The sequence below is a fragment of the Protopterus annectens genome, chromosome 4.part0 (genome assembly GCF_019279795.1).
Source record: "Protopterus annectens isolate FY-2018-M chromosome 4.part0, PAN1.0, whole genome shotgun sequence".
Taxonomy (NCBI): Eukaryota; Metazoa; Chordata; order Ceratodontiformes; family Protopteridae; genus Protopterus; species Protopterus annectens.
The window spans coordinates 1,945,765,081-1,945,779,262 of record NC_056733.1 but is presented as its reverse complement, the minus strand read 5'-3'; positions in this window follow the sequence as shown (position 1 = coordinate 1,945,779,262).

Sequence of the window (14,182 nt, the reverse complement as noted above, 5' to 3'; positions counted from 1 at the left end):
TCTGCTACTGGACTGCGCTAGGACAGACTGCTCATAAGATTTTAACATAGTTAAACAGGTTGTGTTTTCAAACAGGCCACGGTTTTAGTAAATGAAGTATGTGGAACAAAATGCAATGTGGTTAACATGTCCAAGTATTGCAACAATGCTCACACCATTATCAACATCATTATTAAATAAGACAGTGAGCTTAGTAATGCTAGAATATCTCCCAGTGAAGTTGTATTGCTGAACAGCCATAATAATTAGCCATCTGTGTGGTCAATTATTTTTTAGCTAATGTGTGATAAAAAAAAAAGTGGAAGACTGATAAAATTTTGATTGTGAATATTAGATTTTTAGCGATCTTTGGAAACTGGGAAAATAGTCACCAACTACCACGCAAAGAAAACTTAGTCTAGTTTGAACTGGTATAATAAATACATTAAACTTCCATAACTGTATGTGGCATTCCTGACGAGTAGGTTGCTTGCTTATCATGACTAAGTCAGATCTTAAGTTTATTGTGCTGCATATATTTGTTATAGAACATTGTGATCCTTTACAATACAGTTTCTGACTCCTGGCCTCTTGAGAAAGAGTTTTACTGCATCCAAACACATCCACAACACCTTTTTATTACACTCCATAATAACTAACATCTTTCTTTACTGCAAGTGAAATACTTCCTATCCCATTTTTAACTAAGAATCCCTCCAGAAGAATCTGTACCACAAACTGTATAGTTCTGCTATCTACTTTGTCTAAATTTTACATTTAACCATTTATCTTACAATATCATCTATCTAAACTATATGTTTGCATAATATCCAATGTAACTACTTGCATGTCAGTATGTGTTATACCAGTTTAGTTTGCATTACCAGTCATTTTTTATCAGTTCTACATGATATCATTTTGTGTATATCACTGGTCATGGATTGTTAGTATGCTTATTGGAGCTTTTCTTCCTAGACTGCCACTTAAAAGAGGTTTCTTGTCCAGTTGTACATTCCCAGAAAACAAAAGCAGCCAGATAAATAACTAAATAAATAAACAAACAAACAAATAACAATAACCAGATAGCCAGTATATTGGTAACTCTGCAGTTTTAACATCTTCTCTTGAGATACTAGTTCTGGTCCTTAGTTTTCATAACAGAGCATGAGTTTTTTTGTTGTTTTTTCAAGATAAAAATAAAATCCATAAATGCAAAACTGTACTCTTTAGGTACACTAGTTTACAGAGATACACAGCCTGACAATGTTATTTGCACTGAAGATAGGACATAATTGGTAACAGAAACCACTTACAATTTTATCTGTAGCTGATGTTATAGTATGTTGCATAGTCTGTGGCTTCACAGTACAATGGGTGGTCAATGTGCCACTGCAGAGTCTCCTAGAAAAAACAAATTCTCACTTCTGTACTGTATAAATATACTTACAAATGACATGTACACCTTTGCTTGATGGCTGCCTTAAAGGGTATAAATTCACTGATTGTTTAGTTGCATCGATAATTCATTTTATCTATAATGTTAGGACAACTTCAGTCTGTGTACACTACAAACGTAAATGATGCCCAAGATCAGGTTAGTCAGATTTTTTTCTTATCTGCTTTATACTGCCTTAGTTTAACACAAATAGTCTATTTCTCATACCACTCTGCTAGACTGCAAAGTAAAGGCTTTTAAAATACTTAAATGTGGTTGTTTGCCATATTAATGTAAAATGCCAGACAATACTGCAAAGCTCACGGTTAAATTATTCTATCCAGTGTCCATTCCACTGCATTTCCTACTTACTGTCCCAGGTGGTTTATTAACTGCCTGTCTCACAGATATGCTATGGTGACACCCCTTCCAAGTCTACTACTCTTTACTCATTTGTTCATCAAGAATCTGTCCTTTGTCAGTCATGGCTCACACTACACATGAACATGTCCCTTCTTCATCTTTCTGAGCTTCACTGATCATATATGCTCATGACTTCCTTATGCTGAAAAGTGGGGAACAACACTTGTCATATTCAAGATTAACTTCAAACTGTTTTGAAAATATCTCTTTCTGGTTTGCTGGTAATCATCTAATTATCAAAGTTTCCAAAAAGCAATTCTATAATATTTGGTAATATCCAAAAACTCATTGTTACTCCCACACATAAAATAAGCAATATTACTGTTGTATTCATTTCTCATGTCCACTCCTATACATTCCTGGGTATCACACATGATATTTCCCTCCTTGTTCAATCTCTTGTTGATAACGTAGTAAAGAAATTCCTATCCCAGATGAGACTATCATATTGATTTCTAAGGTTATTACCTACAGACTCCTGCCCACTTTTTGCTAAGGATGACTTGATTGCAAACCTTTGATATTCATTGCCCTTATTTGCTGTACAATGTCCTTAAGACACAAAGACATAAAAATTGCACCAAACAATGTTGGTGAGTTAATATACCTGTCATATTTTAAAAAAGTGCCATGGCCTCTTGCTCAGAAATGAAAGGTTTCTTTTTATTATATAAAAATTATTTTCTGTTCTCTAGTATACTTTATAAGTTACTGAACATGGACTTTAAACCCAACTGCCCCACAGACTATCATTAATCGCACATAATTTCCCTTAAGATCACAATAACCTAGAATTAAAAGACGTCAATTTGTGCTAACCACGACTAAAAGATCATTTTCTAAAATTGCATCTGCTACTTGGAACTCTATTACCCTTGGTATAGGAAACTATCCAAGTCTCTCTAGCTTTATAACTGCATGTATATCCATATAAAATAACTGCAAATGCTTTATTGAAATTTAATAACGTGCATGCCCTGATTAAAAGCATCTAAACTTTTTTACTATACACTGTCAGTTATTTTATGAAATGTTTGTAGTGTATGTATTTTCTAAGAAAAGATCACTGCACATGATTTATTTTTAGTAGACCATACACATATCACATATTTACTTATACATTTCAAATGCATATTTAAAAATTGTTTGTTTGCTTTATAGTTTGCCCCTCAACAATGAAGTTTCTAAAAAAATACTTTGTGGAGTACTACCAGCCTAGTTCACAAACAAATAAATCATCACCAGCTGTATTATTCTCATTGCCTTTCTGGGAAAGTTTAACACCCTGGCACCTGATATTTTAGAAGGCGATATACAGTTGTCATACCATACCTAAGATTTTATTTAATTTTCCTTTAGGTCCTTCCTTCACAAAAATCAGCAGTGATGGTATCATTGAATATTATGCATATCTCTTGTAATCAGTTTGTCTGATTATGAATACACTGCATCAGGATCACTCCTTAATCTGGTAGCATTCCTGAACCAGACTCAGCATGCCAGCAAAGCAGTCCCTCGATCTAGGCACCCTTAATACCGCAATCTGTCTCTGTATTATTCAGAATGCTAATTGTGGTTGTTAGTCCCTCTAATAATAAGAATAGTTGGCAGAAAACAACACTGACTCAAGATCATTTTAACTAGTGATGGTCATAGTACAACTGTATGAAAACTGTATAAACTATGTTCTGCACTAGCACTCTGTATACTTCAATAATGTCAAGCAGAGATATAATTTCTGATATATTATCACACTTATTTAAATAATTCACACTGGTGCCATCTGACCTTAGCAGTGCCCACAGCAGGTATGTATTTTGGAAACTCATTTGAAGATGGATTTGTGTATCTTATTGGTCTCTTTTTAATGTTATTTATAAAGTCATTAGTACATTCAAAACTGTATACTTCTTGCATCTGTCTGACTAATACCTGACAAGAAAATCATTTCTGAAACAATAGCGGGCTTGCCTGCAGCACCTTCACAACTTACTTTTTTGCCCTAAAGATTTGCAAAGAATTCTGTTTTCTTAAACTATCTGATTGTGGAACTGTCCCTGCATCAGTGTTTCTGGTATGCTTGATGAGGTACATATTTATAAAAGCAGAAAATTCACACAAAATAAACATTATGCCTACTTCATCAAGGCTGATCATGGGCAGAAGTTGTGTAAGAAGCTCATGAGTTAGCAAATGCTTACATGACTTTGGAAAATACTTTTGTAATCCTCATCATAAGAATAACATATTTTGAAACAGTACAATATTTTTGAGACATGCAAGTTTCTTGCAATTACTTTTGTCAGCTAATGTTGTAACAGGTCACTTGCTTCCTACTGAAATTCTGTGGTAAACATACCAATTCACACTGAAAGTAAAATGCCTAAGTGATGTAGGAAAGCTGATGAATAGCTTAACTCATCCAATGTAACCAGCAGTTGCTTATAGTTATACCTTAATTACATTTGTCCAACAGGAATTATTATTTTTTCCAGAATAAAGTGAAAGTCAGAAGATCATAAACAGTGAGCCCCCTTCTGTAAACATTTATACATGCAACATTCAAGAACTGAAAAGCAACTTAAAATCGTCTCTCTGATACCTGTTTTTTTTTTTCATTTACAATAAAATACATTGACACTTGCACATAAATGAAATCAATGAGAACTGATTGACGTACCATAAGAGATTATCTGTGCACAAATGAGCTATCACCCATCTGTTTTGGAGGAAAGTACATAATCTCTCACTCCACATAGGTGGGGTAGCAGAAAGAGAAAAGCTATTGAAAATATAAAGTAGACAAGCAAGTGTATCAGAAAAATTCCAAGATGTAAAATGTAAGTCTGTTTTCTTTCTTTCTTTCTTTCTTTTTCTTTCTTTCTTTCTTTCTTTCTCTTTCATACTTTTTTCCATCTATACTATTTCAAAATACAAAAATGCACGTCAGTACCCATAAAAGTAAACAGCAAGGAATGATATGATATGTTACTTCGTAAAACAACTGATATGTACCTCAGAAATATCTGCACAAAAGTTTGTTCATGCAATGTCTGTAGCAGGATTCAAACTTGAATGCAACTGGTACTAGGTAATCAAAAGGGAAAGCAAGATGAAAGTACCAAGACAGTGACTCAGGAGCAGTTGCCATGACTACCTAAGCAGGGAATGAAAAATGGAGGCCAGGTGTTTTAAGCTGTCCTCATGTACTGTCAAATTATATGAGCCTAGGTTTCTATAGTTTATGTATTCAGCAGGGAGGGAGGAAATAATGAGGTAGCGCAATGGGGTGCGTCACACAAATTACATTTTCTGACCCCTGGTATGGCATTTCTCTACAAAACAGAAGTGATGGCATCTTTAACTTGAGTGCTTTCATATTCCTATTGAAGTGCCTGTGGCTGAAAGGGGATTGCTTCTGCTTTTTATTTGGCAAAGACCAGATATTTTGATGGACAAAAGGAAAAAAAACAGATCAGTAATAGCCTATTATTATTTTGCTGCCTTGAATCTTTCCCATGAGCAACAAAAAAATCAAATAGTATCACAGTAATATCCTTTTTTTATTTTGATGGTCAACATTTTCCAATTACAAGACAGCCTACTTTCAATGAATTTTAATGTACTGTTAGAATCCAAAGTCACAGCAGCACAGGGAAAGCTACAGACTTGGGAAAGTATTTGACAAAGAAAGTACGTTTGTTTTCTTTTTTTTTATCAAGTTTTAGATGGTCCATATCTTTAAATGTTAACCACGAGACAACATTTACAAGGTGTTCCCAAGTAGGCTTCTACTTTGTAAATTGCTAGCCAGTGGAAAACAAATTATTAGATGAAAGACTAAGCTAGACAACGTTTAGAAAGGACATGTGGCAATTCAAATCTGGGGTTAGCAAGAAAGACAGAAATGTGTGAGTCAGTGAAATGGGTACGAGCTAGGATGTGGCCTGGGACAGCCTCTTAGTCAGGATGCAGGGAGCTTTAAGAGGTACATTTGAAAATTAGTCTAAGCATAACATTGACAGAGCGAGAGCCTGAATTACTTACATGAGACTGTAAACATAAAATTGTTGTTAACTGATGGTGTGCTGAATGTGGACCACGGGATATGTCAGTGAGATTTAAAAATATAGGTTATCAAGTAGATAAAAAGTAGGTTGGCAAGAGTAGTCATTTCAAGAAGCAGCTACAGGTAGAGCTTATTTGCGAAGGAAAGTTAAACAAGGAGGGGTATAACAAGGATTTCAAGGCTCTGTGGCACATGCAAACAAGACACACGATTACTACAATATCAATAGATAGTCTCATAGTAAAATTTGGAGTTTATATACAGAATGTGAGGATCAGGTGCGGGGGGGGGGTGCATTACTGAAGTGAATTGAACAGCAACCTTGTTTAATGCTCACATACTAACCTGAATAGAAAAGAAGAGGTGCAGACAGGCTGCGATATTAAAGAGAGTCACTGAGCAGTAACAACTCATATTAACATACTGAATGGGAAGAACAGGTGCAGATGATGCGCATTTCTGAAGAGAGGTGTAGAGCAGTAGTAGTTAATGTTCATGAACTGAAGTGAGAGAACTATAGTGAAAGGTTAAAGTACTGAAGAGAATCATGGTGAAGTAACACTTAATGTTCTGATATTGGAGGGGAGGAATAGGTACAGATAGGGATACAGTACTGAAGAATGTTATAGGACAGAAATATTCAATGTTCACATCGTGAATGGAGGGACCAGGTACAAATGAGGGTGCAATACTTAAGAGGGTCACGGATTAGTACAAGCTAATGTTCACGTTAATTAAGAGGAATAGCTGAAGGGGAGGAGGCTGAAATGAAGAGCTTCATGGGTCAGTAACAGTTATTGCTCACAGCACCACAGGAACTTAGAATGTACAAGAAAATTCAGTCGTTAAACCATTTACACTTTCCCAGGATTAATTTGAAAGCTGCTGTGGTGTCACCTTGTTTAATATACAGGAGAAGTCTGTTCCAGAGGTGAGACAGGTGTTAGGTAATAAATGTTTTCTTAGCAAATTTTATTTATGCGCTGGTTCAAAGGTATATACTAGGTTAACAACCACTAGGGCATTTGTAAGCCTAGCCATGCAATCCAACTCAGTTGTGTTCCTATGCATGGGCATTTATTAAGAGGGACTATGTTAGTTAGGAAGTTTCTAGGGTTATGTGGGGATGGTATGTTAGTCTGGGCATTATTGTCTGCCTCTATCTGTCAGTTAAATTGAGGCTAGACCTGGGGTGAATTTCCAATTTCTCATCCATTGGTCAAGGTTACACTTAAATAGGGTTGGGGTGCACTCTGCTCCACTTGGATGGAAAGCCTGTGCCAGGGCATGGGGATCCTCTGAGACACTTATCTGTTTCAGCTACATGTCTTATTTATGGCACAAGCAAAATGTAAGTCCTTAGATCTTTTTGTTCTAATACTGTTTATTTTGGGGATGTGCAAAAAGTCCAGCAGAGCTGATGAAGGATCCAAGGATGCCTTTTATATCAGGCATAGGTCTCTAGGAGACTAACTATAGAGATAAGGCTTTAAGATGATGTGTATAGAACAATGTGCTTATACCCTGCATTCTCCAGATAAGACGCTATTGTTGGCATTCCATCTGTTGCATATGTCTGGTCAAGTATATGCCGAAGGGTGTATTTTACTCAATGATGGGTCTGATAAGTGTCAAATAAAGTGGAGCTATGGCTTCCTTGGACGATGATGCTATGCCTTTACTTATAAGTTGGGTAGAATGGAATGATTTTCTAACTAACATAGTCACGTGTTGGTCAATGATCAAACTGCCACACACAGATATTCCCAGAGCCCTGACTACCAGGTCAACTCTTAAGGGTTTCCTAGTGATGCAGTAGTAGCCTGGGTGGCAGTGCTCCCAAAAGGCACTATAATGCATTTCTCAGCATTGAGTTTTAATCTGTGACTTTAGCACCGGTCATTTATCAGTGTTAGTCTCACTTGTAAGATGTTTGTGCCATGGATGAAATCTGTGATAGCTCCCAATTTGCAGTAGTCTGCAAACTTGGTCAGACAAAGGCCCTCAACATTAGCCTTTACTTCTAAAAGCTAGATGCCAAATATAAGCAGTACTAGAATGGAGCCCTAAGGTACCCCACTGGTGTTTGTCTTTTATTGGAGATGGCATTACCAATCCTGACTTGTTATGTCTTGTCTGTGAGCCTACTGGCAATCCTGGAATTTATGTAGGGGTTCATACTCAGTATGGTGAGTTTGTCAACTATACCAGAGTTGGGTATTGTATCAACTGCCTTAGCCAGATCCAGGTAGACGGTATACATCATTTTCCCCAAATCCATTGCCTTCCTGACTTTCTGCAAGCAGTCCACCAGGTTTAGTAGACATGACCTTCCATTGATGAAGCCAAACTAGGTTGTTTTCAGTATCTGGAGGTCACCAATGTCATTGTTGATCATTTCCATGATACTTCATTCCATGGCTTTGCATATTAAACTAGTCAGACTAATAGGTCTGTAGTATCCAGGGTCACTTGATGTCCACCTTTGTGAAGTAGGATCAACATAGCAGTCCTTCATTCCATACCTCTCAACTGTCCAGATTTTCACATAATGTCCAGATTTGTGTCTCATGTTTTTGGTCTGTTCCTCACAAAATTTTGTTTTTCTGGCAAAGCATTGGCAAATCATTAAGGCCCAAGTTCAGAAAATAATGACAAACATTTGAGTTTCAGACTTCATACTTTTCAGAAAATTCATGCTAATGCAAAGTATCACGCTATCAACTTTCTAAGTTGTTTTGAACCTTTGTCCCCCCCCCCCCCACTCTATATGGTTTTGTCCAGATTTCTTGCTCTTAGAGGTTTGAGAGGTATGCTTCATTCTCATGGTACAAAGCTTGTTTTGAGGCTACAGTTGAAAAGGGACTCAAGTGGTCATGATAAGTCATGTTTCAAGCTATTTAGCAGGTATCCATGGATATTGTCAGAGCCTACTGAGGCTGTGTTTTTGCCCTTAGTCATCACCACCAAGACATGCTCCCTGTTAATACTTGGGGAGGCTATGCTAGTAGGTATTTCATGGGGGTAGGCAGAGGGAGAGTGAGTGGAGAAGCTGGAACTGAATTTGTCGGTCAGCAAATTCACTGTGTAATTCTGTGCAGTGAAAGTGGCACCACTGACCTCTAATATGGCACACTAATTTGTGCCGCCTTTGAGACTTCAGACATAACTGTAGAAGACCTTATGGTTGTCTTTAGCCTGTGACGCTATCTTGACCTTATAATTGGCCTTGTTGGACTTAATCAGTCCTCTTAGTTTCCTGTTTAGTTTAATTACAGAGCTCCTATCATTATGAGAGTTGCTCTTCCTGATTTTTAATCGTGATTTTTTTTATTTTTTTCTATACCCCAGTGAGGTTAGGATTCCATCAGTGCAGCTTATTTTTAGAGTTTGTTTTTGGGCTTAATTCTAGTAGGTACTGCATCCTCTGTACAGCCATTTACACAGTTATACAGTGTTTCTATGAACAATTCCACATAGGATGCTGTGAACTCAAGTTTGGGAGGGGCATTGAATTTTGAAAAAATTGTCATAAAGGGATAGCATTACAAGCCTTTCCTGGTAGCTCAGGGACATTTTGCCAAAGACCTTCTTAGTATAGAACCTATGGGACTTTTCCAATTGCTTAATATAGCTAAAAAAGTACACGCTGGAGGTGATCCTGCAAGCCCAATTGACTAACCAAAACCAATTTCTTAAACATAATGAAAACTTGGCACAGTCACAGTTTAGTGTAAAAAAAACAGTGAACTAGGAGTAAATTCCAGCTTACACGCAGAATGTAGTGTCACCTTTTAAACCACAAGTCAAAATATCAGATGCTTCTTCTTAAATGAATGTCGGTACTACACATATCCCCATTGTTACTGCTGATCATAGCCCTAGACAGCTTGAGCCTTACATAGCCTCGCATGCTTCTTCTTAAATGAATGTTGGTACTTCACGTATCCCCATTGCTACTGCTGATCATAGCCCTAGACGTCGGTACTTCACGTATCCCCATTGTTACTGCTGATCATAGCCCTAGATGTCGGTACTTCACGTATCCCCATTGTTACTGCTGATCATAGCCCTAGACGTCGGTACTTCACGTATCCCCATTGCTACTGCTGATCATAGCCCTAGACGTCAGTACTTCACTTATCCCCATTGCTACTGCTGATCATAGCCCTAGACATCGGTACTTCACGTATCCCCATTGTTACTGCTGATCATAGCCCTAGACGTCGGTACTTCACGTATCCCCATTGCTACTGCTGATCATAGCCCTAGACGTTGGTACTTCACGTATCCCCATTGTTACTGCTGATCATAGCCCTAGATGTCGGTACTTCACGTATCCCCATTGTTACTGCTGATCATAGCCCTAGACGTCGGTACTTCACGTATCCCCATTGTTACTGCTGATCATAGCCCTAGATGTCAGTACTTCACTTATCCCCATTGCTACTGCTGATCATAGCCCTAGACGTCGGTACTTCACGTATCCCCATTGTTACTGCTGATCATAGCCCTAGACGTCGGTACTTCACGTATCCCCATTGCTACTGCTGATCATAGCCCTAGACGTCGGTACTTCACGTATCCCCATTGTTACTGCTGATCATAGCCCTAGATGTCGGTACTTCACGTATCCCCATTGTTACTGCTGATCATAGCCCTAGACGTCGGTACTTCACGTATCCCCATTGTTACTGCTGATCATAGCCCTAGATGTCAGTACTTCACTTATCCCCATTGCTACGGCTGATCATAGCCCTAGACATCGGTACTTCACGTATCCCCATTGTTACTGCTGATCATAGCCCTAGACGTCGGTACTTCACGTATCCCCATTGTTACTGCTGATCATAGCCCTAAACGTCGGTACTTCACTTATCCCCATTGCTACTGCTGATCATAGCCCTAGACTTCGGTACTTCACGTATCCCCATTGTTACTGCTGATCATAGCCCTAGACGTCGGTACTTCACGTATCCCCATTGTTATTGCTGATCATAGCCCTAGACATCGGTACTTCACGTATCCCCATTGTTACTGCTGATCATAGCCCTAGACGTCGGTACTTCACTTATCCCCATCGTTATTGCTGATCATAGCCCTAGACATCGGTACTTCACGTATCCCCATTGTTACTGCTGATCATAGCCCTAGACGTCGGTACTTCACGTATCCCCATTGTTACTGCTGATCATAGCCCTAGACGTCGGTACTTCACGTATCCCTATTGTTACTGCTGATCATAGCCCTAGACATCAGTACTTCACTTATCCCCATTGCTACTGCTGATCATAGCCCTAGACGTCGGTACTTCACGTATCCCCATTGTTACTGCTGATCATAGCCCTAGACGTCGGTACTTCATGTATCCCCATTGTTACTGCTGATCATAGCCCTAGACGTCGGTACTTCACGTATCCCCATTGTTACTGCTGATCATAGCCCTAGACGTCAGTACTTCACTTATCCCCATTGTTACTGCTGATCATAGCCCTAGATGTAGGTACTTCACGTACCCCCATTGTTACTGCTGATCATAGCCCTAGACGTCGGTACTTCACGTATCCCCATTGTTACTGCTGATCATAGCCTTAGACAGCTTGAGCCTTACATAGCCACAGCCATTCCCACCTTAGTTACAACTCTACACTGCTTGATCAGCTTTTTCTTTTGGGTGATAAAAATGACTGCAATATCTACTGTAGTTGCTGCAGTTGCTTTTTAAAGTGGGTTAGCATTAGTAAATAGAAAGTGAAATGTTGTAGTTGTGATGTAACAGGAATGAGAGCTGTGGATATGCAACTGGAAAAAGCATTCTGTTACGAACAGGTCTTAAACAGTGACAGCTATTAAACCAGAGTTGTTTGCATTGAAAAGATAGAAAATGTGTTAGATTAACACATTTTTGCCAGCTGAAGAATGTGCAACAACTTTTAAAATACTATTGAAGTACGAACCGTGTGGGGACTGGAATTATTCCTTACCATATATACTAATACACTATACTGTTTTTGGTGCAGGAAGCAAATGACTCCATGTTTTGTTATAAGGATGAACCCCTCCATTACTCATAGAAGTGAAACCAACCAGTGATGCATGAGATTAGGACTGTGAAGTATGTGAAATAAAGCACATTAATTTGTAGTAATCAGGTTCCTCAATAACTATAATACTACCCAGGTATTTCAACACCTATAGTAACACCCATGTACCTCAACAGCTATTGTAAAATGCAGATTACTGTATTTCTTTGCTAATTGATACCACTGGACACGTACTGTTTTCAAAGTGTTGTCATTTGATATTGGGTATATGGTAAGTTGTAATATTTTAACTGCAATATAAAAAAGTATTCACATCTGAAGCTATAACTTCCAATTTTCTTTACCTGGAAGGATGAGCTCCGACATCCCAGTCCTGATTGGTAGTCAAAGTAACTTCGTTTTGCAGGTTTGGGGATTGTGACAAAATGCGAGAACGAGAGGCTAAAAAAGTCTAAAAGTACAATACAAATATCATATTTCACAGTACGAAATGGTAACTATTTGAATTCTTCGGAACAGCTTTGCTGAATCTTGAGAAATGGAGACTGAATAGCTGAAAATCCAGACTTACATATATTACGTTTGAGATTGCTGTTTCTAAGAACTTGGAGTTGGTATATATAAGTTAGAAGGGTGTGGGGTGCATGGGTGGTGCATGTGGGGTCTTCCCCCCTAAAAAACAAGCTTAAAGGTGAAGAGAGATGTAGGATATTTGCTGTTCTCCTACATTTTCAGACTTTTTCTTTCAGAATTTTGCTATTGGACAAGGTGAGTCTCGACATTTCAATAGGTGGTCATACAAAACTGCTGCTAATTAAATATAATGAGAAAGGTATCTATAAAGACAACACACAGTCATTGAATATTAAAAATTAGTGGCAATATTCATTATTTGTAAAATGTGAGAGAGTGAAAAAATCAGAATCTGAACTGTCCTTTGCAGTGGACTAATGAAAGACTTAACACACTTATCTAGTGATGCTTTGAGGATATTGCAAAAGTATAGTTGTTAGAAGAAACATGGCATAGACACTGGTACTGAGGCTTATGAAAAATACTGCTTCAACTATTTTTCTGGTTGACAGCAGGTTTTTGAAATTATATTTGAACACTTTCCAGGCTGAAGACCTGGAAGTTGACTGGAGAGAAAGTACAACAGTTCAAGGAATTACTCAGGGCTCTAGCATCCCATGAAGAGGGAGAAATAGGTGGAGTTGAACAAGAATGGCAGCACCTAAAAGCAGCATGTGTTAGGACAACAGAAAAGATACGTGGCCGAGCCAGGTATGGAAGTAAGGTACATAAGAAAAGTTGTTGGTGGAATGCAGAAGTCCAGGAAGTCATCAAAAGAAAGAAGGAGTGCCGGAAGAAGTCGGAGATGGAAAAGACTGACCAGGCTAGGAAGGACTACTGGTTGGTTAACAAAGAAGCTAAAAAAAAAGTTGCAATAGCAAAGAATAGGGCATTGGAGGCACTCTACCAACTTCTGGAAAGTGACTCAGTAAGGGGCACAAAGCAACTATATCAGGTTGCAAGGCAAAGACAGAAAGATAAAGAATATAGCCAGACACCCTTCCTAAGGGATGCCAACAACAACCTGCTCACCAGTCAACAGGACATCAAAGGCAGATGGAAGGAGTATTTCCAGCAGCTTCTGAATGAAGAAAACCCCACAGAAGCTATTCTGCCCCAGAAACATCCTACAATGAGAGAAGATGTGGAGTCAACCCTAGAAGTAAGAACAGCACTAAGGAAAATTAAGTCATGGAAAGCAGCTGGCTCAGATGAGGTCACAGAAGATATGATAAAGATGCTGGGTGAGATAGGGGAGAAATGACTCCTGAGGGTACTAATAGCAGTGTGGAGAGAAAGGCGTATCCCAGATGACTGGAGAATAAGTATACTTGTGCCAGTGTACAAGAAAAAAGGGGACATCCACAACTGTGGGCAGTACAGAGGCATCCAACTCCTATCACATTGCATGAAAGTTTTGGAGAGGATAATTGATAAATGAATACGCAGAATAATAGAATGTAAGATGGGAGATGAGCACTTTGGATTCATATCAGGATGCAATAAAATTGACCCGGTGTTTGCAGTGAAACAGATACTTGAGAAGAAGCTAGAGATGAGGAGAGAGAGTCCAACTGGGCATTCCTAGAGTTGGAGAAAGCCTATGGCAAGGTCCCAAGGAAGCTGATTTGGACAGTACTGCAGTGGTTTGAAGTCCCA